This window comes from Monodelphis domestica, chromosome 2 (assembly GCF_027887165.1).
Source record: "Monodelphis domestica isolate mMonDom1 chromosome 2, mMonDom1.pri, whole genome shotgun sequence".
Taxonomy (NCBI): domain Eukaryota; kingdom Metazoa; phylum Chordata; class Mammalia; order Didelphimorphia; family Didelphidae; genus Monodelphis; species Monodelphis domestica.
Genome location: NC_077228.1, coordinates 53815872 through 53843851, shown reverse-complemented (window position 1 = coordinate 53843851; position 27980 = coordinate 53815872).

Sequence of the window (27980 nt, the reverse complement as noted above, 5' to 3'; positions counted from 1 at the left end):
CTTGCTAATGTAAAAATAATGGCTTAATATTCATGTATTTTGTCTAACAATACCTGCAAAATGAAGCCTGTTTCCATATTTGGATTGTGAGTTTCAAAGAAAGGAAGTGCAAATGATGTAGGACCAAAGGTTTGGAGCTAAAAGGGACCTTAGAGGTCTCCTTGACCAATCCCACATTTTACAATGAGAAAACTGGAGTCCAGAAATACAAAATCTTGGATCAAAGGAAAGAAGATTTCAGACTAGAATTCAAAATTTCTATTTCCTAATTTAGTTCTCAAAATATATAAATTGATGATAACTTAATCACATAACAAAGAAAATGATCCTTGAGATTTTCTTATGGTAAAATGCTTTAAACTTTTTTTTTTTGCATATGTCCTGATGGCAGAAGGAAATGACTCCTCAATGGGTCAATTTTAGAGCATTATGCTTTGGCACATTTTAATTTTTAAAAGTCTTCATTCATTCTCTCAAGGCATGCCTCCTCTCAATGTCTGCAAACTCAACAAAAATGAAAAAAACACCTGTTAACTGTAAAATATCACACATTTAATAAATCGAGGATATGTTATTTCATTGATATAGGTTATACAAAATTAAGAAATGAATTTTAAAACAATTCAAAATTACAAAATTTGTAATTTAATTTAATTTTGCAAATTTTTAAGTGCCTCTGTGTGACTTGTCCAGAACTCAAGCCTTCTTGTCTCCAGGTTTAGTACATTATCCACTGACTTGCCTTGCTACCCTGGGTACATTAAATTCCACTCTTTTATCCATTTTTTATGGGTTAAGCCTAGACTTATATATGTCTATATATTATATGATCATAGACTGTAAAGCCTTTAAGGAGAGGAAATAATTCTTTTTAGTCTTTGTATCCCCAAAGTCTAGCACAGTGCCTGGCACATAGTAGGTGTTCAACAAATGCTAGTGCCTAATTGTTTCCATAGAAATTAGGCTCTAAATGCTAAATGAGACAAGAGAAAATTCTTGGGGAGAATTGCTAAGGCAAATTTTACAACTGTGGTGAGAAAATGCCTCCTTTCTCCAAATGGACAGACACCATCTTGAACAATTGAATTAACACTGTAAAAAAATGATGACAGATCTGAATATTTAGTAGCAAGAAACTGCTGCCAAGTTACCCTAAGGGCGAGCTGTAAATCTCTTGCAATATTAAAATCTCTTGTTATGCTTAACCCTCCAAGGATGTACCAGGATGGATGATTTCAGGAGGAAATAATAGGGATTCAGGGGCTTTGTAATCTCGAACATGTTTCAACAGAAAGGAAAACCTTTGTTAGATTCTGAGGGTTAGTTATGTCAATGACTATCAATAGTTCAGTCAGATGTGAAGTCAATACGATGTTAATAAAGCATTTCTTTTATGTCCTTGTGCTGCCAAAATTATTGGAACATCATCTAAGAACAAAGAAGAAAAGAATGTAGAGCTGCATCTTCACTCAATTTTCACAAGATGGATTTGAGAACAAAATTATATTGCCAAAGTAACAGAGTTGTGTCTTCATTAACTCAGCACTAACTGACCCTTCTCTGCTCCAGGGGATGTTCCCTGTGCTTTCCTATACCTGATTTAGGGCAACCAGGTGAAAAAAATTTCCCAGTGACGATTAAAATAAGAGCCAACTGTTAGGGGTTGGATAGGGCTTCTCTTACTGTGGTTTTCTTTTCTTTTCTTTTCTTTTCCTTTCCTTTTTTTTTCCTTGTAGGCTCCACTTCTATGGAGGAAATCAAAGTTTGGGAAGAGTGGAGGGATCAGACATCATGGGATCAGACAGACTCAGAAGATTATATCTATTTGAGGAAAGTGGTGAGGCAGTCCAAAAAGCATTTATGGGGGTGGGTAGGTCACTTAGTGGCTTAGCAAAGGAGGTCTTGGGTTCAAATCTGACCTCATATTCTTTTTAGCAATGTAACTCTGGGCAAGTCACTTAATGCCAGATGCCTAGCCCTTACCACTCTTCTGCCTGGGAACCAATACATATTATCACTTCCAGATCAGAAGGTAAGAGCTACTTTTTAAAGAAGTATTTATGAAGTGCTTACTATGTGCCAGGCAATGTGCTGTGTTGGAAATACAAAGACAAAAAGAAAGATAGTCCTTGCTCTCACGGAGCTTACATTTTAATGAGGAAAAATAGCATATAAAAGGAAGCTGTAATGGTATAGGGAAAGGTATTCAGTCCAGGGGAGGAAATAATAAAAAACGAAGATATGACAGGCCTGGGAGCTCCCCTTCTAACAGAGGTTCTAATAGAAACCATCTAATCAGACAGAAGGTACTTCTGAAGTATAATTCCAGGGTTGACATGAACTTTTGGGATACAGAAGGCATTAAATGAGGGGAGGAAAGAAGGAGCCAAATGAGGGAGAAGAAAGGAAAGAGGAAAGAGGGGGAAAAGGAGTAAGGAAAGAAGAGAATGAGGTAAAGAAGAAAGGAGGGAGAGAAGGAAAGAAGTAAAAAGGCTATGCTAAAGGAAAGAGAGAGAGAGAGAGGAGGTATAAATTTCAAAGATACTCCACCCTATTCAGACCATTCTTTAGAAGATCGGATTTAGCTATTTCCTGATCAATAACAATAGAGATACTTAGAATAACAGAATCAAGTCTTGGAAACTACATTTGACACCCTACTCAGTGTAACAAGATTAGGAAGGGCTGCAGCAAACTCAAGATTTAATTATTTGAGAATATGGCCTTCAACAGACATGTGCAAAAAAAGGGACAGACCTCTGGGTGGTCCTAGGTCAAGCTAAAGCCACCATTGGCACATGTGAGACGCAGGAAGTGAGGTAGAGAACAGCCTTTGGGGCTCTCAGGACTTCCTGTGAGGAGGGATAGAGTTCAGTTTGAGGCTGGTGCTTGGGGCTGAAGGAGCCCCAAGGACTGCTTTCCTTCAGATTGGTCATATGAGTGATAAGAATTGATCCCTTTCCCTGCCTTGGCTATCCAAGGCCTTAAAGCCCACTTCAGAGTGGGTCTGAGTTAAATTTTTTTCCTTCTCTCCTTTTTCATTCTCTGTCTCTCTCGCTCTGTCTCTCTCTCTCTGTCTCTCTCTCTGTCTCTCTCTGTCTCTCTGTCTCTCTGTCTCTCTCTCTCTCTGTCTCTGTCTCTCTCTCTGTCTCTCTCTCTCTCTCTGTCTGTCTCTGTCTGTCTGTCTGTCTGTCTGTCTGTCTGTCTGTCTCCCTCCCCCTCCCTCCCTCTAATACTTTCTTCCTCCTGTTGTAATTAAAACCCCATAAAAATTTGGCAGCTGACTTGAGTGTTTCATTTAGGAATTATATAAGTGAATTCCTTGGTGACCTTAAATTAATATATATCAGTCTTTTAAAGTGATTTCAATATCACAAAGGGAGTATGAAAAGGGGGGAAAGAATGAAAGTTAGGACAGGAACAAGGAAGGAGTATAGAAAGTAGGGAGATAAGAAAAGGAGGGAAAGGAAATGAGGGGAGAAAGTAGAAAGGAAGGAGGGAGATAGAAAGGAGGGAGGTAAGGAAGGAGAAAAGAGGTATGGAGGACTGAATTTGAGGATATTAAGAAATAAGAAGGAAGTATGAAAGGAGAAGAGATTGAAGGAAGAAGGAAGTTGAGATGGAAACAAAGAATCAAGGAAGGTACAAATGATGTAGCTATCATTATCTTTCACAAAAGTCTTTTCTTAGACTGCAAATTTATAATATAATGGGGAAGATCCTCAACCTGGGCATCTGGAAACCTATGTTCTAGTCTAGGTTCTGCCACAAAGAGATTGTGGAATCTTGAATAAGTCATTTGCCTTCTTTGGTCATCCATTTGTTTTCTAGGAAATAGAAGGGGTTACACTACATCATGGATTCTTAACCCTCTTTAATATTTAGACCTTTTTGACTATTTGCAATCATGGATTCCTCAGGGGAGAAAAGTTTTGAAATCTTAAAATAGAACCCAAATAATCACCAAGAAAACAAATTATACTGAAATAAAATCATCAAAATATACAGTTTTTAAAAATTCACATACCTCAAATTAGGAACTCATGAGTTACATCATCTTTAATTTCTCTTAATGTTTCTTCCCTTCCCCCAGATAGTTATTTTGCAGATTAACTAATAACTAGAAATTCCAGTTGAAAGGACATTATTTTTTGAAAAAGCCCTTACCTTCTGTCTTAGAATCAATACTGGGTGTTGGTTCTAAGGGAGGAGAGTGGTAAGGGCTAGGCAATGGGGGTCAAATGACTTGCCTAGGGTCACACAGCTAGGAAGTATCTGAGGCCACATTTTGAACCCAGAAACTCCCATCTCTGGGCCTGGCTCTCAATCCACTGATCCACCCAGCTGCCCCCTGAAAGGACATTATTAATGATTGCTCCCCACCTAACTCCTTTTCATCTTCTTCCCTAAACTTGGATGCACTGGGTTGAATTTTTGTTTTTTGCCCTTTTCCTCTTGTCCCTATGTCACTAAGAACTAAAGCATGGGAATTTATAATTAGAAATTCCTAGATAGCAAAGGACTGTAGCTCCAAATGATATATTCATAGATGTAAAACACTCTTTTGAACATAGTAGGACTTTAATGAATGTATGAATGAATGCCTGCTTGCCTACATGCATTCATGAACACCTGAATGAATACTCTCATTGAAAACTGCACTAAGAAGAACTATAACCCTTTGAACAACTTCTGTTTTTGAGCATAATTTTAGCCTGTAAATAAGATGAAAAAATTTATGAATAAAGACAACACTGGCCTGAAATTGATTTCTACAGTATCTATTGTATGCTTTGTGAGACAGGTGACAACTAAGTTATCTAAAATACTTTGCTGAAATTGAGTAGAGATATTAATTTTGAGTTAAAAAATCCTCTGTGAATTTGCATTAATATATTTAAGTATTCACCTTTTTCAGAAGCTGCATTTCAATTTTATCATTTATGGCAAAGTTTTCAATATTGAAAGAAACTTCTGAATCCTCATTAATGGAGATGTAGAGTTGCCTAAAATAGATAATGTTGTAACTGGAATTTCAATTTTTCTGTCGTTGAACCTATTAGTTTCCATTGCCTTTTCTCAGTGAAAATTGAAAGATGATACAAATAAACAGGAAGGGAAACTGAATGAAAGGGGATGGGATTATTCTCAACATACCCCTCCTCTCTTGTAATGCCCCCCCCCCACTTCCCCACCAATGTCAATTATACTACATGATTCTAAGGCGAGCCAGAAACACTCAAATGTTCTCTGGGAAGAATCTGCCATGTACTTACTTAGGAAACGAGGCTAAAAAGTGGGAAACTGACTTTTGAAGGCAGAGAATGATAACCTGGTGATATGCAAAAATTAGTTTCTCTCTCACCCCCTCTTTTTATCTTTTCTTTATCTTTTATGAAATATTCTCCCACTTATACTCTATGCATTTTGTATATACACATTTGTTTTCATGATATTTCCTCCATTAGAACTTGATGCTGAAGATCATTTTTTTGTCTCTTTTGTATTCCTTGTGCTGAGCCCACTGCCTGGAATGTAGCAGCTTCTTTAAAAAATGCTAATCGATTGATTGACTCTCATTTTCTCATTGACTAGAAAATTTGTGTTCTCACCTTAGCTCATTAACTAGGTTGATTCTGTGGCTTTAGGATATTCCATTAAGTGTTTGGAACTTCAATTCTTCTATTTTCTCCAATAGGCATGTTGCTTATCTCATACTGCTAATAAAAGATAGTTCTGTGACTAAATTATCATAGAGGGTTTGAATGAAAATCTCATGAGTTTTGAGCTGCAAAACACTTTAGAAGCTATGTGATATAACTACCTTATTTTACAGATGAGGAAACTAAGGCCTGAGCAGGTGAAGTAACTTACATACCTATAATAAGTAGCAATGCTGTCCTTTAAAACAGGACTGATACATACATACATACACAAGCACATATATATGTATATTATATTTTATTAGTCTAATCTAATATTATGTTATTTTATATATTTAGCAATTATCTATAGAGACAAAGGAAAAGAGAATACCTAATGAATCAATGGAAAGTTCTTTCTCTTCGTCTAAATAATTGTGGTGTAAATACATAGAAATGAAAGAAAATCTGGAGGAAAAGAAGCAAAAAATCCAACAACTTTTCAATAAAATGTGACTGGCAGTAGAGCCACGATGGCTGAGCAGAATCAGCAACTCAGTTGAATTCTCCCAAAATTCCTCTCCAAACAACTTAAAATAGCTCATCAATTATAATTCTTTTAAAAAAATTCTTACCTTCTATAAGTCCTAGGCAATAGAGGGTAAGTGACTTGCCCAGGGTCACATAGCTAGGAAGTTTCTGAGGCCAAATTTAAATGTAGGACTTCCCATCCCTAGTCCTTGCTCTCAATTCACTGAGCCACACAGCTACCCCCTCTATTAAATATAATTCTTGAGTGTCATAGCCAACAAAAAAGTTTGCATGAGATATTTTAGGAGATTTAAAAGAGAGGTCTGTAACACTGAAATAGACCCATCCTGGAGTGTAGGTGGTGGCAACACTAGTGATGACTTTCAAAGCAGCTGCCACAGCACCAACAGCATTTTCAGAGCTTTCAGACAAAGTATGATAAGGATACTCCATAAATGCTCAGAAAAGGATCCCAGGGAAGCTTGAACTAAAAATGGCCACAATACTGAGTGCTATCTGGCAAATACATTGCCCACATACAATTCTGGATTAAGGTTTCAAGGTATAGAAGACCACCTTTAAGTCTAAGAAGAATGCTAAGGCAGTAGCTTAGGGGAGCAGGGACATGTCTAGGGTAAAGATCAGAGTATAGACCAAGAGAATAGTGACCACACCTCTCCCAGGATAACACCAAGTTGAAAGCACCAAAGACTTATAGACCACAAGAATTAGCTATGAAAAAGGAACATGAAAAATCTGAAGCTTGATAAAGTGCTTTCCCACCTCCAAGTAAGGAGAGCCAAATTTTAACACAAAGTTAAAAGTCAAGAAATAGGTTGAAAAAATGAGCAAGCAACAACATCAACAAAAAAGAACCTGAATCATAAAAATCTATTTTGGTGACAGGGAAAATCAAGGCACAATCTCAGAAGAAAATACTGAACATGAAAAGAGCTACAAGCAAAGTCTCAAAGAAAAAATAAAAATTGGACAAAAGCTAAAAAATAATTCTTGGAAGAGTTAAGGAAAGAGAGGAATGATATATGAAAAACCTAGAAAAGAAATGAAAGTAATACAAGAATATTATGAAATGGGAATTAATAACTTGGTAAAGGAAGTAAAGAAAATACTGAAGAACATACCATCTTAAAAGTCCAAGTTGACTAAATGGTTAAAAAAGAGGTGTAAATATTCAATGAAGAAAAGAATTCTAAAAAACAGAATTGTTCCTATGGGGAAAGGAAGTACAAAACCTCACTGAAGAAAATAATTTCTTAAAAATTAGAATTGGTCAAATTGAATGAAAATTCAATGAGACATTTTCCATTTTCTTGGTTTTAACTTTGCCTATTTTTGTTAAGATGTGCCATAGACAATGAAATAAAGTCAAAAGGATGAAAAAAAGAAGAAAATGTGGAATATTTCATTAGAAAAACAATTGATCTGAAAAAGAGATCAAGGAGAGGTAATTTAAAAACTATTAGACTACTGAACATAGTGAACAAAAAGCTGTGATAAAAAAGAAGCATTTGAACTTCAGATTTCAAGAAAATATAAAGGAAAATTGTGTTGATATCTTAGAACCAGATGGGAAAGTAGAAGTTGAAAGTCCCCACTAATAAACTCTTGAAAGAGATAGCAAGATGAAAATTATCAGAAATAATATAGCTAAATTTTAGAGCACCAACATCAATGAAAAGATCAAGATCAACAATATTCAAAGAAAACTATTGAAATAATAAATAAAACTGATTTTACTAACTTTACTACTCATTTTACTAAAAATAAATGATAAAACAGATAAATCATTGAGTAATCTGATTTAAAAAAGAAAACCAAATTAATTACCAGCATAAAAATAAAAATGGTGAATGTATCACTGATGAAGATGAAATTAAAGCAATTATGCCTATAAATTAATGCCAATAAAACTAACAACCTAATCAAAATAGATGAATATTCACAAAAAACTATTTTGTTCAGTTTAACACAAGAGTGTATTTAAGTAACACTATCTTAGAAAAAGAAATTGGGTGAGATATGAATGAGTTTCCCTAAGATCTGGTTGATATACAACTGTATTCTACCAAATATTTAAGTGACAATTAATTTAAATTCTATTATAAATTATTTGAAAAAATAAGCAAAGGAGTCCTAACAAATTTCTTCTGTGACACAGAAAAGGTTTTGGTATTTAAACAATAAAGAACCAAAACAGAGAAAGATAACTATCGTGTATTTTTTCCTATGAATATTGATATTACAATGCTAAATGAAAGAATAAATAACATAAAAATGAGATTATAATAATAGATCAAAAAGATCATAGGTGAAATTCATACTGTGAAGGCTGAACTGGTTCAATTTTAGGAAAGCATATAATCATAATTGACCACATCATAATAAAAACAACAATAAATTAATTTATTCAATATATGCAGAAAACACTTTTGCCAAATTTAAACACTCATTAATATAAAAAAATTATAAACCATAGAAGTAAATTGAACTTTTCTTAAAATTATAACTAGTATTTATATAAAACAAAGAACAAACATTTTCTGCAATTGCGATATATCAGAAGCCTTTCCAACAAGATTACAGGTGAAATAAGGATGTCCATTATAAACATTATTATTCAATATTGTATCGGTAATAATAACTATAACAACAAAACATGATTTCCAACAAAGAATAAGTTATTGATCCTGAAGACAGGATGCATAGAGACAATTTAAGGATTATAGGTTTCCCAGAGGAATGCCCGGAGTAAAACAAACAACTTAAATGCTCATATACAAAAAGTAATACTAGAAAATTCCCAATACTTCTGAATGCATAAAGTGCCAATTGAAAGAATCCATAGATTACCTAAAGAAAAATAAAAACAAACAAAACTATTCTGCAAATTCTGACACAGTATAATTAAATTTAACACTTTCAATGACAAACAAGAGATTATGCAAACAACTAGAAGATAGTTCCTTAAAAACAGATGAAAGTACAATTAAATTGTTATTGGTCCCCTAGTCATGTGCAGCTCTTTGTGAACCCATTATAGTGTTTTCTTTGCAAAGATACTGAAGTGATTTGCGATTTTCTTCTTCAAAAACTGAATTAATTACACAAGACTATTCTATACCTAACAGGTACTCTAGGAGTGAATATAATGTATTCTGGAGAGCAAAGGAGTTCAAGATGCAACCTAAGATGACATCCACTAGAAACTTGAGCAAATTACTAATTAAAAGGCATTGTTTAATTAAAAAACTCATATGAAAAATTCCTACTAAAAACTAGAACTGAGTGGATTATTTACTTTACAAAAACACTAGAAAATATAATTCAATGTATGTGTGTGATTAAATTTGAAAATGGAAGGATGAATAAAAGAGGAGAGGGGAAGAAAAAAGATAGAGGGGTAATATGTGATGTAATTTAATGAACAGCTGGGTCCTTTCCTCCATCTTGATCTCTTTGAGTTACAGACCTACTACTGTTATTGCTGAGTCAAAGGTTATGTAAACTTTAATGACTCTTGGTATGGTTCCATATTGCTCTCCAGAATGGTGGTGAAAGTTAACAGCTCCAGCAACAATATAAATGTCTTGATTTTCCCACACCTCCTCCAACATTTTTCTATTTTCATTTTTTTCATATTAGCTATTCTGAATAGTTGTGGATTGGTATCTGAGTGATTTTAATTTATACTTCTCTAAATATAGTGATTTAGAGCATTTGTATGTGTCTATAGTTTTAATTTCTTCATCTGAAAAATGCCTGTTCATATCTTTTGCCTGTTAATCAATTGGGAAATGACTTGTATCCTTATACATTATACTCATTTTTCTATACATTTGAGAAACAAAACCCTCATTTTGCTGAATTGATTGAGAAGTGTAGATGAAACACGAGAAAGGACAAAGAAGAGAAGAATTTTAGAAGCACACTGAAACACAATGGACTAACATCTCCCCTTTGCATAAAGACATCAATTTTGTCATTCTTTATTTTATGCAATAGAGTTGTTATGCTAACAGCAACTTCTTTAATTCTGACTTAAACACTATGGAGAGAGCCAATATGCAGGGGGAGAATTCAGTTGTTGGGCAAGGGTGAGGAGTTCTTTGATGATATCCAACTATTGGGAAGTGGGGACTATACTCAAGGGTGTTTGGTTTTATATATATATATATATATATATATATATATATATATACATATATATATATATATATATATTTATTTATTTTTGGCCTGGAGAAGCTTCACTGGGGCTAGAGGAATCATAACTTTTTCCAATTATTTGATGAACTGTCATGTAGAAGTGAAGTTTGACTTATTCTACTTGGCTCCAGGGTAGAAGATGTAGGAATAATGGAAACAAATTTCAGAGAGTCAGATTGAGATTTGTTGTAAAAAGAAGCTTTTAAATAATTGGAGTTGTCCAAAATTGGAATGAACTGCTTCCACAGGTCATCTTCACCTGAGCTCTTCAAACGAAAGATGAAAAGCTACTTGTCTAGTATGTTGTAAAGACAATCAATCCCTTTTCAGGTTTGGATTGGACTAGTATTAGTAGTTGGAAAACTACATCCTTAGATCTAGAACCAGTGAGGTGACTACTGTTATATATCCTGAAAGGTAAGAATCATTTTTTACATTTTAAAATAAGGATTTATTGCATTTAAAAATGTGAAAATCATCCCTGGCTCATAGGATGTAATCGAAACAGAGGGCAAGTCCTCTGGTTATGAATTGCCAAGTTCTGGATGAATATTGAAACTATAACTGAAATTCTGTGAAGTATTAGATACACAGAATCTAAGAGCTAAAAGGGTTATTGCATATTTCAGTTGTTTCAGTAAAGTAGGAGGTGAGACCATCTGTGAAAAGTAAGGGGGAAGGAAAGAAAAGAATCTTTGGAACAACTTTGATTGACAAAAGGACATTGACTCTCTAGTAAGAGTATTAGGTTTGATTACTGTCTCTTAACAACTACCTTGTGACTTTGGGCAAGTAATGCCCCTTTTCTTGGTCATGGTACCTTCCTATATAAAATGAAGGGGCTGGATCTGATGACATTCAAAGTTCCCGTTACCCTTTAATCTTCAAATATACTCCATCAAAGACATCAGCTTTGTTCATTCTTGATGAGACCCCACATTCTTGATGGCAAGCGATGAAAATATGAATCAGTGAGTGAAAAGTTATTGTAATCACTATATGCCAGGCACTTCTAGCAATTTCCAGGCATAGAAAAAGGAAAAATAAGACAACCCCCATTTTCTAGGAGCTCACACTATAATGGAGAGAGCCAATATGCACGGGAGAGTTCAGTTGTTGGGCAGATGGCAAGGGTGAGGCGTTCTTCGATTATATCCAACTATTAGATGGATCACCACCATTGGGAAGTGGGGAATGTACTCAAGGGCAGGTTTGGGAATTCTGTTTTCTCTCAGGAATATGTAGAGAAAGAGGGGCCAGCTAAAAGGGGACACTGGAAAGAAGATAGGATCTAGGAGAAGATGCCCTGCTTTGAGTCATTTCTACAACTCTGTCAACCTTGTGCTGAACAAAGAAAGGCATTAGCATGGAGCAAGTGAGAGGAAGCTGTGTTTGGTGTAAGAGGACCTGGGTTTGAATTCTAATTTTTCTACTTAAAAATATATATACAACCTTGGTTAATCCACTCAATTTCTTTGGATCTCAGTTTCTTCACCTATAAACTGATGGGGTTAGACTCAGTAACCTTTGAGGACCATTCCAGTTTTAAATCTATGATTTTATATTGACAGCATGTCACTTGAGAACTAGTCTAGCTAAATTTATAGGCATTCATTAGCAGGTCAGCTTTGCTATGAGTTGATGCATATTTGGGACTTAGTAATTCCCCCCCAAATTCCCCCCCCACCCCAACTAAACTCCTGACAAGTAATAAAAGAGCTCTAATTTTTTCACAGCATTGGATAGGACATTTACACAGATGAAATCATGAATCTTTAGAATAGTGGAAAGAGGGGGCAGCTGGGTAGCTCAGTGGATTGAGAGCCAGGTCTAGAGACGGGAGGTCCTAGGTTCAAATCTGGCCTCAGCCACTTTCCAGCTGTGTGACCCTGGGCAAGTCACTTGACCCCCCATTGTCTAACCCTTACCACTCTTCTGCCTTGGAGCCAATACACAGTATTGACTCCAAGATGGAAGGTAAGGGTTTAAAAAAAAAAAGAATAGTGGAAAGATCCTCTACACAGCCTCCTGACTCCCCTCTTTTCCATTCTCAGTATAGTCTGACTTGACCTACTGATGTAGCTTAAATACTCCTGTGCCTTTTCATTTACCCTACAGCTGAACTTTATTTCCTTTTTTAGAGTCTGGCCTCTCTGAGAATTAAGTATTCTGACTTGTTCCTGTTGTCCAATCTCAACTCTACTCTATTGTGGTAGTTACTAATAATAGAAAGACCACTCATGCTTTTATAGCAAATGGAGATTCACCAAGCAGGAACATCTGGTAAAGCACTGAATTAAGCAGATAGATGCTCTCAGGGCAAATAAACTTAAAAAGCATAAAAACCTTTAATGATATCTTTTGTTTTTATATCACCTTTGCTTCTAAATCTATCCTTTCTGTCTCTTCCCCAAAAAGCTCACTTTTGAAATAAAGACAAACAAAAAGCAGCTCATTAAACTGAACAAAGAAGAACCCAGGTTCTGAATGGATATACAACATCCCATATCCATGGTCACCCGCCTCTCCAAAATAGCAGGGAAAATACATTTTTCCCTCTACTCTCTGAGGCTAATTTGGTCATTATAATTACACCCCTTTCAGATTTTTTTTTAAATCTGGTTCCTTCCATTTACATTGTGATGGTCATTTTGTGTATTGTCATCCTATTTCTGTTTACTTCACTCTGCATCAGTTATGGAGAAGATATTCTCTGTGATCCACAGTCAATGGCCAACTGGCTAGTTGTTTTTTGTTTTTTTCCACAAGATATTTCATCTCTCAACTCTGGATATTTTCACAGGCTGGCCTCCTTGCTTTCCTTGCTTTTTTTTTTCAAATATCATCCTTTATAACAAATCTTTGGTGCCTTCCCAGCATTGATTATCTCCAGTTTATCACGTGTTTAGTGTGCTGATACATATTTGACTGCATGTTGTGTCTCACATTAGATTGTGAGCTCTTTGAGAGCAAGGACTGTCTTATACTTTTCTTTGTACCCCCAGTGCTTGTCATTGTACCTGCTACATGGATCTTAATAAATACTTATTGAATGACTAGTGAAACTAAAGCACTTTGATATCCAACCCTGTAAAATATCCACAGTAGGGCTCTTACTCTAAACTGAACAATAAAGTTTCAAATATTTCACTGGACATATGTTCTCATCATTGTGGATTTTTTTCTCCTGCTGTCACAAATGTCAAATGAACTATTTTCTTATCTTTCAAAATTAATTATCTCCCCATCCTTGAGCAGAGGACCTAAAACAATATTTGACTTCAAGGGGAAGGAAGACAGACAATTGTCCAATTCTTCATGGAGGATTTTACTTTTAATCGATTATCTTTGAAAACAATTCTGGATAGCCTATTCCATTTTTTCTTTCTTTCATACCTTTCTCCACCTTCTTTTTTCTTCTGCCATTTCTCTTCATACATCTTTTTCTGCTCCCCTTCCTCCTTTTTCTTTTCATTTTTCTCTTCTCTTCCTCTTCTTCCCCTTACTCCTCCTTTCCCTCTATTCTTCTTCCAAATTCCTTCTCTTCACTTTTCCTCTTTCTCCATTTATTCTCCTCTCTCTTGCTTTTCCTCTTCTTCTTCCTCCTTCTCACTTTCCCCTTCTCATCTCCATTCTTCCTTTCTCCCATCTTCCCCTATTCACCCCTTCCTTCCCTCCCCCTTTTCTTCCTCCTCCTCTGAAAATGGAGAAAGAACTGTTGAATAAAGACAAACTCCTTAAAAATACCTCTAAATAGTGCTTTAAAATCCCATCCAGCAATGTAAGGGACAAATTGTTTGGAAATTAATTGCACAGAAACAAAACTATTAAAAACTTAGAACAATACACTTTTATAACCTCTCAAAGTGGTGAAAATAATAGAATTGTATAATGGTGGAAGCACAGGTGGACAAATGAAAGCATTTAGAAAAATGAGCCTCTAAAGATTCCTTGTTATGAACTGATATAAATTTGTAAGAGAACTATGTGGCTGAGGGATTTACTATAATTTATAAAAAGTTGAACTTATCTGAAACTCCAGGCTATTACTTGTATGGAGCATGTTTTTAAGAACCTCTAGTTCTGGCCTGCCTTTCCCATGTTTAGAGCTTAAATTCATCATTGGAAGGAAATAATAACCCAAACCCTGTTGTATGGGACTCACTCCAAGATTATTTCCCATTATAAATATTTTGGTTCTTTTATAAGATTAACAAACATTGCCCCCTTTTGAAAAGATCAACACTGGCTGGTTGACATGGAAAGAAAACCTCCGTGATGGTTTTCTAGAGAGTTGATCAAATTTCCCTAGAGAATTAAAAAAAAAAAAACACAGCTGATTGTTTTTTTCAGAATTATGATTTTTTTGATTCATGGACATTTGACTGAACATTAAAGCACAAAGAACCTACTGAGGAAAACTTCCTTCTTATGTGTTTAAGTTCTCTCAGCTACTACAAAATACGATCATTCTAGGTATACAGCTTAAATATTTTAATTGAAATTTGGAGGCCTGACAGGGTGTCAGAGTTTGGTGAATCTCTCATTTATAAGGCAATAGATAAAGAGATGCAAGTGGCAACAGAGCTACCTAGTCCACCTCTACCCTAATTTAAAGATAAAGAAACTGTGGTCCAGAGATGGGAAGTAGATTTCCATAGGTCATATCACTGGTAAATGATAGAAGTGGGATTTGAATTCAGGCTCTAATGCTTGATCTAATTTTTCCCCTCTCAATTCATGAAAATGATGGATATGCTATTTCAGGCAAAGACATTTCTTGTTATTCAGTCATGTCTGACTTTTCATGACCCTGTGTACCATAGTGTCTAAAGGGTTTTCTTGACAAAGATATTGGAACCATTTGCCATTTCCTTTTCTAGGGGGTTAAGGCAAACAAGGTTTGTAGCCAGTATCTAAGGTCAAATTTGAACTTGGGTCTTCCTGACTCCAAGCCCAGCACTCTAATCACTAAAATACCTAGTTGCACCAAAAGACATTTCTTGGCTAATTAAAATATTGATAAATCCATTATTTTTCATTCTTTTAAAAAAAACTTTAAATTCAACTTCTATTTTCTTTTTCTTTTCTTTTTAAAAAAATTTATATAATTGATTAATTAAGAAAAATTTTCCATGATTACATGATTTATGTTCTTTCTCTCCCCTAACTCTCCCTATTTTCTGAAGTAAAACTAGAAAATTCCTTTTACCAAATGATTTATAAATACAATTTGACCTCCTTCCTTTTTCTCTTTCCACTCCCTCCAAAAGGAAGGGACTATGATACAAACTATTATCATGGAAGGTTTTAATTAAAACCTACAATTTATGTGGCACTATAAAAAGGAATGAAAATTTCCAAAGCCTTAATAATAAGTCTATTTGTTCAGGAGTCCTGAAGCAATTGTGCTTTTGAAGATAAGGCCTATAACAACATTAGTCTGTTTTTTCTTTTTCTTTTCTTTTTTTTCTTTTTAAATTCCTTTTCACTTTTGAATCTTTCTTTCATGGAAATTTTCTCTCTTCTTTGTTGAGAATTCACCCTGGGTGTATCTCCCTGGAAGGGAGGACCTTCTGCAAAGGACTTAGGGAACAAAAAGGGGTTTGGATGAAAATATGGAGAGCTGCCACCGAAATCCTGGCAATATTTCTCCAAACTGGCAAGAACTTTTTTTTTCTTCCAATAAGATTCCTATGGAGTTTCTCTTTGGGGGATTTTGTGCATTAAAGTGTACACTCTAAGAGGAACTCTTTTGTAAGGACCCATCAGGGGTGGAGTGTTAGCAGCAGTGTTCATCGGAGTCGATGCTACAAGAACCGGCAGGTAGCGAAGGAACAGCTGGGGAACAGTTTGAGACGCAGATGCTGCCATGTCGGTAGGAAGGCCCATGGTGAAATTCATGGATGTTTTACAAATAACACATCCATTGCCATTCCAGTTGTGAATGCTCAAGTGGCAAATGATAGGGAGATGATCTTTGTGCCAATCGTCCCCCAAACCGAAACACTCATCTGCATTCCCGTAAGAACGCGAGGGCTGAGACGACTCAACCTTGACAGTTACACGGTCACTGACAATATCGACAGCTGAAATCGTCCTTTTATTTCTCTTCTCCCTCCGCAGTCTGAGTTTGATATCACAGTTGGGACAGCTATAAAGAGGGACATTTTTCTCCCGTTCCAGGTTTCGCTTTGACTTGTGTGTGTCTCCCAAGAACTGTCCCTTGAATATTTAAGTATGCAGAGGCACCAGCCACCTCAATCCACTAGTCATTTAGGAGGGATTAGAATCACAGCACAGATTTTCTTTACTGCCCAGACCTTTGTCAGAACATGGCATAAAACGGTTAAGTGAATCCAGCAACAAAGTAAGGGAGCTCTAAGAAAACCATTATTATGTTGAAGATCTGGCAGAGTTTCTGAATTATTTAATACCTCCTTTTGCCAGGCTGACCTGCTGCGCTGTCTAAGTAAACTTCCTTTTCGTGCTAACAGGGCAAACCTCGTCACATTGAAGCCTTGCTATTCTTCTTAATCTTCTGCAAATTTATATGTGACTGTGTTCTTGACATTCTTAGTCCAAGACCAAAAGTTGAAGCTATCTTACTGCTGCTTCCTGCTGGAGAATTATCTTTCAGGCGCCTTCCTGTCATGTCGGCAAAATAGTGCGGCTGATCTACAGATAATTTTTTAAAAATCTACTTTTAAAAATGGAAAATATTTAATTGGTAAATTTATTCATAATCTTAGTTATCCAGAGCTTAGTTACCTCTCGGTCTCTGTCAGTCTCTTTCTTTTACTCTTTTCTCTTCTTTCTTCTCTCTCTTTCATACATACAAGATATGTTTTCTTTATATGTCTACATATTAAATATGTCTCTTTCTACAGACAACATCATATATGCTTTAAAAGTTTATAAAACACTTTATATATATTATCTCTTTTGACATTAATCTTTAAAAGTAGGTATTATTATTTTATTCAGAAAGAAATAAAAATGAGTCTTCAAATAACTACATACTTCAAAGTCAGTGGGGAGAAATGGATAGAAAACTGGCCTTGGAGCCAGGCAGCCAGAGATTCAAGTCTTGAATCTGACCCATACTGACTATGTAACCCTGAGTAAAACATTTACTCTCTCAATATTCGATAAGTTCTGGAAATATAGCCCAAAGATCTCTTTTGGGGAGAGGGAGCCTGGGACCTTTTCAGAGGGTTTTCAAGATCAAAATTATTTTTATAGTAATAAGAACATTTTAATTTCTTTTTTGTTTAATTTATTTAATTTTTAAAAAATTTATTAATATTTTAATTTCTAATGGTGAATTTTAATAGAAATAACCAGGGCAAGGCTGTAGCCAGCTCTAGCCAGTTAAATTTCAGTGAGGGCATTTATACCTCAGAAATCTCCAAATACTTTAAGTCAGTATTGTTTTTTTTCTTTTCTTGGTTTTTGTTTGTTCACACAATGATATGTTAAGAAAATGATTCATACTAAACTTAAAAGTGAGTCTTGGGTGGCACCTAGGTGGCTTAGTAGAGTAAGAGTCAGGCCTAGAGACAGGAGGCCCTGGGTTCAAACTTGATCTTGGGCACTTCCTAGCGGTGTGATCCTGGGCAAGTCACCTAACCCCCATTGTCTGACCTATACCACTCTTCTTCCTTAGATCCAATACACAATATTAATAGTAAGATAGAAGGAAAGTTTGTGTTTTGTTAAAGTGGATCTTTCATTTTCAGAGAGCTGATTATTAAACTTTTACCAGCATACCTTTGTCACAATCAACATAAACAACAGCTCAGAGAAGAAGTTGAAATCAACCTCATAGCATATGTGAGGGGTAACAGGTGAACAGCTCAGGTTTTTTTCCAGGTACTAGAAGAAGGTTCTTGAAACATTGGGAAGATTTCCATTGAAGGGCTTAAAGAAGCACATGGACAAAGATTCTGTAGGATATCATAGATAAGTTAGGAATTGTAGCATTGGATATAGAGCACCCATATTGATGAGATCAAAGACTGAAGCAAAACTCTATTGGGTTATTAACTAATTAGGTTATTACAGTTAACTCCTACTTTTTTATTTATCGTAGTTGATCCATCCTCCTGATTTCCCAACATACATGAAACAACTGTTATTGAGATGATGGGTCCAAAGCTCTGGGGACTATTATTCATTTACAGGTTGGCTTGACAGCCTCTGAGATTCATAACAATTTTGAGATTTGATGATTCTGTGAGAGGTGGTCTTTAACTTTTTGCATATCTTTCAAATTATTTTTTTTTTGAAATCACAATATCTTAGCTCCTAGACTGATATCTCCAAAACTATTGATGCTATTAATTGCCCTGGAGTTGAGTTTTCTGGGAGAACTCAACAGTGTCCTTTGTGACCAAAATTTCAGAATGTTCTTTAATATGAAGGGATATATTACAACAATTTTCCTATGTCACTAGTGATGGGAATACAGATCACCATAAGTTTTCCATAATATACTAATATTTTGTCATCTTTTTGAGTGTGAGGATCACTTTTTAAACTCAAGCAATTTCTCATATCCTTAATATATTATGTTCTTGTACTGTCATAATCAGTAGAGTAAAAAAAATTGATAACCAAAAACTACCATGAACAAAAAATTCTTAAAGGATGACAGTACATATATTTGAAAAATAGCAATGTATAAACAATATTATAAGGCACATATTCATGTTATATAGACAGTATTACTTTTATATTGTATATTTCATTGAAACTTAATATAATGTTTAGCGACAATGCTTACTGCCCATATGATTTGTGGAACCTTTTCATGACTTAGTGATCATTGCTCAATACTCAATGTTATTGAGCCCACACATTGGCCACATATAATATAATCTTGCAATTTTGGTTAATTTCTTGGGATAGTAAGCTAGGTTTTGAAGTTGTAATCTAGACTGAACAAAATAATTTTATTTTATTTTTAAAACAAATGAGGTAAATTCTAGAAATATTGTTTCCTTTTTTTATATTAGGACATTTCTTCTGAGGGGCATTAAGTAACTTATCCATGATTACTCAGTTATGTAAGATTAAAATTAATATCCAATAACTCCAAGTATTATATTTTATAAGGTTTGTTAATAATCACTTGAAGTAGAGGAAAAGTATAGCCTGAGTAAAGAGCAGTTTACTGGACTGTGAAAGTAGAAGAAGAGAGAGAGAGAAAGGGCATGGTTACAAAAACCTTATCTCCAAAATGTAAGGATGTAACTTGAGGACAAAAGTAGGATTCTGGGAAACATAGTCCTGGGATATAAAAATTCTAATTACACAGTTATTAAGTGTCAAAGTCAGGATTTGAACCCAGATCTCCTTGATTCTAAAGTTCAGCACTCTGCTTCTCAGATGCCATTTGGAAGAGAGATACAGAAATATCCACTAAGCCCATTTTTTGATAGCTGATGGACTCAAGATGCAGTGGTGGTTGGGTGGTGGCAAGGCATCAGAATAAGAAAAAAATTGAGTTCAAGGTCTACCTTTGGGATATACCTGTTCTGTGATTTAGGACATTATACTAGGGCAGCTAAGATCATGAATTGCAGAGTGGCTTCTAATGTGTAACGATTCTCCTCACCCTTCTACTCCTCTCGAAAAAATACTCCAAATTAAATTAATAAGCAAAAAATGCCACAACCTCCTCTAGTAACATTATGTGGTATAATAGCTGTGGGTACTATAATATGAAGAATGATAATTATCAATGACTCAGTGAGTGATAGAAATATATATGGTAGATATATGGGTACCACAGAATGATTGCCAAAGATAACTCTTGTACAAGAAGTATAAATGATAACAATGATGGTTTTAAAAAGGTTTTTTATTAAATGTCAGAACTTTAATTGTAAAATATCTGATTAAGCAATAATTCATCAATGTAGCATTTTAAAATCAGGTTATACATTGCCCAAAGATTCATTTTATAGCATCTCTTTTTCCCTTTGGCCACATATTTCAGTAGGTACACTTCTTTATTATTCTGTTTACTGTTATGTATGAACTAGAAAAATGTTCTGTTGGTCTTTTGAATTATGGCTTCATCTGTGCTCTCTTTAGTTGAAGTCAACCTATTAATTTCTAAACACCAAAAAATGCCACTATGTACTAGGAAATGAGGTTGGAGTAAGAAGTGAATGTTTTATGTGGCCTTACTTTAGGTTATTGGAAGGGGATTTGAGAAAAGCTGAGTGACTCATCTATGTATTGCAACTTTCAGTTAAAATACCATTCTCTCCCTCACCCCAGATTTGTAATCTATTATTCACATCTCAATAAACTTTGATACTTAACTTGCCTGTATCTCTACATATTTTAAGTATTAAATAATTCATTGGAAAATCATTTTTCTTCTAAATATGTGTCATTTCAGTGACTAAATTCGGGGTGAATTATCTAGATGTATTCTTTTCTTGTCTTTGAATTCAAAAGATAGTTTCGGTGTGGTGGTTGAGGGAACTTCGAATCAGAAGACTTGGATTCTTATGCAGGCTCTCTTTTGGAGGACAAAGTAATGCAGTGCAAAAGTCACCAGAATGAGAGTCAGAACATAGACTGGAGTCTCATCTCTGTCATTAGTGAACTATGTAATCACAGGCAATTTCCTTCATTTCTCTGAATCTTAGTTTTCTTCATAGTTAAAAGGAAGAGACTGGCTAATAGATAATTTGGATAAGGACGTGAATTGTGATTTCAATGTTTCAGGAAATGACTATGTGGGAAAACATGATTTTTCTACTACCTTTTTCTGCCACCTATAGAATGAGAAAGTTGATTTTAGTACTGAGAGATTGTGACTTTATTTCCCAATATCTGTTCCGGCTTGATTTCAGCTGAACCAACATCATTCTGGTGCCAACATGATTACCAAGATAAGCATGTCACCAGAAATCTTATCATCGTGGAGACTGCTTCATCTTTGGTACTCAACACTTTATATGTATCCTCACCTACTATTCCTATTGAAGGGCTGGAAAATAAAGTAAAAACCTTATCCCAAAGCTTCCTTTTTTTTAGTAGCTCAGAATTTCCAGGTAACTCTTTATTTTCCATTAGTTACTCTGCTTGGTTTTAACTTCACCAACATCATACCCATGAATTGGATACCTTATAGAATTCCCCTTTTTCTTTTCACTTTTCTATTTTCTCAGTAGATTGTAAGCTCCTTGAAGGCAGAGACATTCTTTTTAAAAATGTTTCCCTAACTTAGGAGAAAGAATGCTATTCACATCCAGAGAAAGAACTGTGGGAGAAGAAACAAAGAAGAAAAAACAACTGCTTGATCATATGGGTTGATGGGGATATGATTGGGGATGTGGACTCTAAAAGATCACCCTTGTGCAATTATCAACAATAGAGAAATAGGTCTTGATCAGTGAAACATGTAAAACCCCGTGGCATTGTGCGTTGGTGCTTGGGGGTGGGTGGAGTGGAGGGAAAGAACATGAATCATGTAACCATGGAAAAATATTCTAAATTAATTTAATAAAAATTTCAATAAAAATAAACAAAAAATAACAATGTTTCTCTAGCACAGTGCCTGGCACTTAGCAGTCACTTAATAAGTATGTAGTCCTATAGACCCCCCACTAAGTAACAAGAAACAAACCCCAGCTAGGCAACAGGAAACCACAACACAGTTGCCAACAACATCCTCCCCTACACCCCAAGAGAACAGGAATCCCCATGTCTCTCAGGGACATCCAGTGAAGTTAATCCAAATATCTTACCGTCCCCAGAGACAACCAAGAGGGACAACCCAAGTTGTTTTACCCCTGAAACCCCTTAATGCTATAAGATCTCATGATTCCCTTGCCCAGATGGGTCTCTCCAGCCACCTCTACTGGCATTGGGCTACCCCTTGCCACTTAATTTCCTCCATTAAAGCTTTGCTATATTAGCTTACTCTGGTCACATTGTCTCTTAGTCATCCCTGACTCATCAGTCAATCTGACAACTTGCCCAGGGTTATGTAGCTAGGAAGTATCTGAGACCAGATTTGAACCTAGGACTGGTACTCAATTCACTGAGCCACCTAGCTGCCCCTGTTTCCTCTATTTTAAATGGAGGGTAATAATACCTTCCCTGTCCCAGAAAGTTGTGGAGATAAATGGGACAGGGTTTGGAAAAATCACTTTATCACCTGTGAAGCAAGGAATAAAGACAGCATTATTGGTTTATTGGTGAAACAGTCTGTCTAAGTGGACAGAATAGCATAATAATAGCTTATGCGTATATGGTGCATTATACTTTGTAAAGATTTTCCTCATAGCAGGTCTGTACTAGAACATATTATTTCTATTTTAAAGTCAAGGGAATTACAGTTCGCAGTCCCATCTCTAGTAAATGTCAGAGCAAAGACTCAAACTCAATCCTTTTTACTCAAGGCCATTCCTCTTTGCACTATACCATGCTGCCCTTGGAGATCAGAATTTCTCTTTAGATCAATATGATCAGAGAACTATACTCCTTTGATGTAGCAGGGACCTTAGAGTTCATTGAATTCAATCCCTTATTTCACAGCACAGGCAATGGAAAGTTAGGGTAAAACAGAATCCAATCCCTTTCTATGAAAATAACCTCTTTATTTATATATCAAAATGAATATCCATCAGCTCACATTCTGCAAGACATTTTTAGAACACGAGATAGAATTTTAAAGCAACAATTAAAGAAAAAGAACTCAAAGTGGAACTAGGTGGCCTGTTGATGTAATGACTGCTGATTTATTACTACTTGTCTCTCTTAAGAGTTGCAAATTCACTTAGAATGTGCTGAGTATCTTCTAGGTGCTTTATGTATCACCTTTAAGTATCTATCTCTATCTCCATCATTTCTATGTCTTTCTCTATCTCTATCAATGAGACATAGTTATGGGGGCAGTGCTATAAGCCACTAGGAGTGTTGACCTTAGATATTCTTTAGTTATTTAGGTTATTAGAAACTTGAAAGCTTTTGGACTTCATAGTCTACTTAAAACAACATCTCTCTTATTTCTATCATCTGTGTCAGAGAGGGAGTGAATTTTTATCATCTCATGTCTCCTTTTCTTTGATCTTGGGCACCACGCTTTTAATTCAACTGTCTGCACCTTATACTTCTAACCTGTTCCCACTTGATACCAGATGGCAGTATTTTTGTGAGTCAGAGGAGAGAAAATTCTGTTCATTCTTAACCTCTCTATTTACAAATATTAAGTTAAGTCTCAGTGGACAAAATGACTTAAGTATTCTAGCCTTAACTATATTTTATTTTATGAAAGAAAAAAGCCCTAGAATGTGGTGTGCCCTAGACTCTCATTTCCTATGAGATTCTCTATTCCTTGGGGTGTTTGTTTTTGGTGAAAGTCCTTAGATTTAAGAAATTCTCAAAACATTGAACAGGACATGAGGGAATGTTGCTGACTGCTATTCAGCTTTAGCAGCTATTTTCCAGAAATAAAGTTTTTAAATGAGTGATGTATTATTATCAGGTCTGTAGATGACATAACACTGGGAGGGATAGCTAACACCATAAATGACAGAGTTGGATACTAAAAGAGCTTGACAGTCTAGAGAATGGGGATGCATCTAATAAGATGAAATTCAATAAAGACAAATGTTAAGTCTTACATTTGAGTTTAAAAAATGTCTTCAGAAGTGCAAATGGGGGAGGCATGGTTAGAAGTCTGTTTGAAAAAGATTGTGGGCTTTTTAGTGAACATAAAACTCAATGTAAAATCAATAATTCAATCAACTGACATTTATTTATTGACTATTATGTGCCAGACACTGTAATAGATATTTTATGGATGTATTTTGTCTTTGGACAAAAATAAAACAATATATTAGGACAATTCCAGAAAAAAGCTAATTCTCTCTTGGACTGTGTTAACAGAGGCCCAGATTCCAAGATAATAAATTAGGAATTTTAAAGCAACAACATGGTAGAGTGGAAAAAAAATGTCTCTAAGTTTGTGGATTCAAATTTTGTCTTTGATGCTTACTTCTGGGATGAACTTGAGCCTCACTTTCCCCATTTCTAAAATAAGGAAGTTGAACCAAAAAGTTTCTGAGGTCCATTTCTTCCATAGGCCTATGTCCATAGAGAAGAAAATGAATAAAATATGTCCTTAAGGAATTATATGTTAAGGAAAAAATGATGATCTGAGTAAGAGAAAGATATGCTAGATGAAAAGGATGACTGTTCCATTAGTATACTAGAGTTATCAGGAAAAATTCAGGAAGTTCCAACCTTGGAAGAACATTCAAAATGACCATAATAGAGGACAAAGATAAGAGTATTATAGGATGAGCAGGCAGGGATGGGTTGTGATCTGCATTGTCAAAACAGCTACTCAAATCGGTGAAATCTCAAACCCAGTTAAATATTCGAGAATTAATTTCTCTAACAAGAAGGAATTGACAATAATAGCTAGTATTTATGTAGCTCCTTAAGGTTTTCAAAACACTTTACAAATACCTTATTATTATCTCACAACAACCCTTGGAGGTAGGCACTAATATTATTTTTATTTTACAGTGGAGTAAACAGGGAGAGAGAGATTAAGTAATGTGACCAGGGTTACACATCTAGTGGGTGTCTGATGTTGGATTTGAACTGAGGTCTTCCTAACACTAGGTCTAATAATGTATTTATTCCCTAAGCCACTTAGCTGCCTCTAGGCCTTTTTTACTTTCAACTGTCCATACCACAAGTTTTGGGTGACACTGATTAGGGGAGTTATTAAGAAAATTAAGATAACTAGATTGGGGCAACTGGAATGGGATCCAAATTATTCTACATGAAGATGAGGTTGAAGGAACCAAGCATGTTTTGCCTGGATTAGAGGAGACTGACAGGGGAGTAAGAAAAGTGGGGAGGGAGAGGATGGATGATAACTATATATGTGCATTTATATTTGAAAGCTAGTCACATGAAAGAAGTATGAGGCTTATTCAGCTTGACCCAGGCAGTAGACTGGGAGTAATAAATGGAAATTGTAAAGAGGTAAATTTAGGATGGGTATAAGGAAAAGCTTTTAGTAATTCCAGCTGTCCAGTACTGTACTGGGTTGTCTTAAAGGTGCTGAGTGGCTCCTCATAGTTAGTCTTTGAGCATCTGTTATATAACTGTTTGCCATATATGTTGCACAAGAGATATTTTCTCAGTATTGTAAGTTTCATTATAGTATATGGCCATTTCTCTCCATAAGATTCTAGAGATTTTAAATTTGATGTTATTTTGAGTTCAATATTCTTTCTTCTCTCCCAGTCCTTCTCACCTCACTCTCACTTCCTAAAGAAACTCTTCTCCAAGTATGTAAGAAAAACCAACAGGAAAATGGGATTTAATATGAATAAATCTGCTTCATTGGCACCTTTTCAGGAATGCATCAATTCTCTCACACAAAACATTCTGTGTACATGACTTCAAATGCCAGTGTCTATTAAAATAGCTATGGCCAATTAAGTACCAGCTTAACACTGAGTGATGCCAGGATTAAATGATTCCTCCTAGATGATATTATGGCTATGAATTTAATGAAGTGAATAATAATGCTCTAAAAATTATTTCTTTTCAAGAACCTGGATGGAAGGGAGCATAATATTGACCTAATTTTACATATGAAGAAACTGAGGTTCAAAGAGATTGTGGAACACAGTGGAAAGACACTTAGTTCTGAAATAAAAGCATCTGAAATGCAATTCTGACTTCGTCTCTTATTTATTGAGTTTGAGTAAGTTTATTGAGTGACTTGGAACTTTGATTACTTTATCTATAAGATGAAGGAATTGGACTAAAGGATGTCTAAGGTCCTTTTTTTCTTGAGATCTAGAATTCTTTGATATCACTTATATAATTCTCTCAGGATCAGAAGAGAGGGCCAAATCTTAAATTCAAGATTAAGTCTAATAGTATTTCTACAACATAAAATTAAACAATATAATTTGTTCCTTCATTATTCAAGTATTTGTTAGTTGCTTACTATGTGCTGCTCCTAGTGCTAGGTGTTAGGGATTTAAGAAAAAAAATGAAACAGTCCTTGACCTCAAGGTGCTTTTATTGAGGGTAAAGAGAGAAAAATAGAAACTTCTTTAATTAAGGTACACTGTCCTTTAATATAAACTGAGCAGTTTAGTGCTGAAAGGGACAGAAGATCTATATCTATCTATATCTATATCTATATCTATATCTATATCTATATCTATATCTATATCTATATCTATATCTATATCTATATCTATATATCTATCTATAGATATAGATATAGATATAGATATAGAGAGAGATAGATAGATATAGATAGATATATAGATAGATAGGAAGAGAGAGAGAAAGAGACAGGAAGGTAGATAGAGAGATGGGAAGAGAGAGACACACACAGAGATAAGACAGAGAGAGAGAGACAGAGAGAGAGAGAGAGAGAGAGAGAGAGAGAGAGAGAGAGAGAGAGAGAGAGAGAGAGAGAGAGAGAGAGAGAGAGATGAGACAAAGTCAGAGAGAGAGTCCCTGCCATCAAGAAGCTTACATTCTCACAGGGGAATATAACATTTAAAAGGGAGCAGAATGGGTGGGTTAGAGGGGACCATGGTGGAGAAATCCAAAGAGGAGCAGAGTCAGTAAGAAATGAAGTGAATATAAATAACTTGTGCATTTCCTCAAATGGAGGTTCCATGGAATATGAAGATTGGATTTAGCTCTCCCCTGATTATAACAATGAAGGTACTTAGTTCTTCCCTGATTGTGAAGATTTAAATTGTAACTCATGTCTGTTTTTAGATTTTAATCCCCATAAGTGTGAGGACCCTACTTAAAAGTTAAGTATGGAGACCTGCCTATTTTTAGATTCAATTACAAAAAGTGCAAACGTGGTATTTAAAAGTTGAGTAGGAGATCTGCCCATTTTTAGATCTAATCACCAAAACTGAAAACATGTCACTTAATCATCAAATGAGAGGTCTGTGACCCACGTGTGCTATAGTGGGTAACAAACCGGTATCAACTGACTGCCTTCTGGGCAGTCCTAGAGCGGAACGTCAACTGTAATTGGTAATTGGTAGATGTAAAATTAGGTGAAGGCACAGGAAGTGATGTAAGAGAAAATGTCTGTAAAAGAGAGTGTTGCACAGAGTTTGGGATTCTTGGAGTGGAGTTCAACTTGGACTTCCACTTATACTGGAGTGCAATTCTTCATATTTTCCAGTTGAGGCTGGTGAAGAGGGGCAGAAGGATCTGCTTACTGGACTGACATGTGGTGAGTGAAAAAGCTGACTCTTAACTGCTGGCTTTTCTCTGAAGAGACTGGTCTCAGGAAAGATTTATCTTCTTGAGAGATACTTCCTGGGTCCTTGGCTTTGCCAAGGCCAACTGAAACTAATTCTTCCCACCTAGAGGGGCTGGGAGTAAATTACTTAGTGCCTAGGCTAGATATCTTACCTTATCCTCTCTCTGATTTTTCTTCTTCATTCTTTCTATATTTTGCAAATAAATTAAATTCCTGGCAACCACTCATATATATATAAAATCCAACCATTAAAAAAAATAACCCCTTTT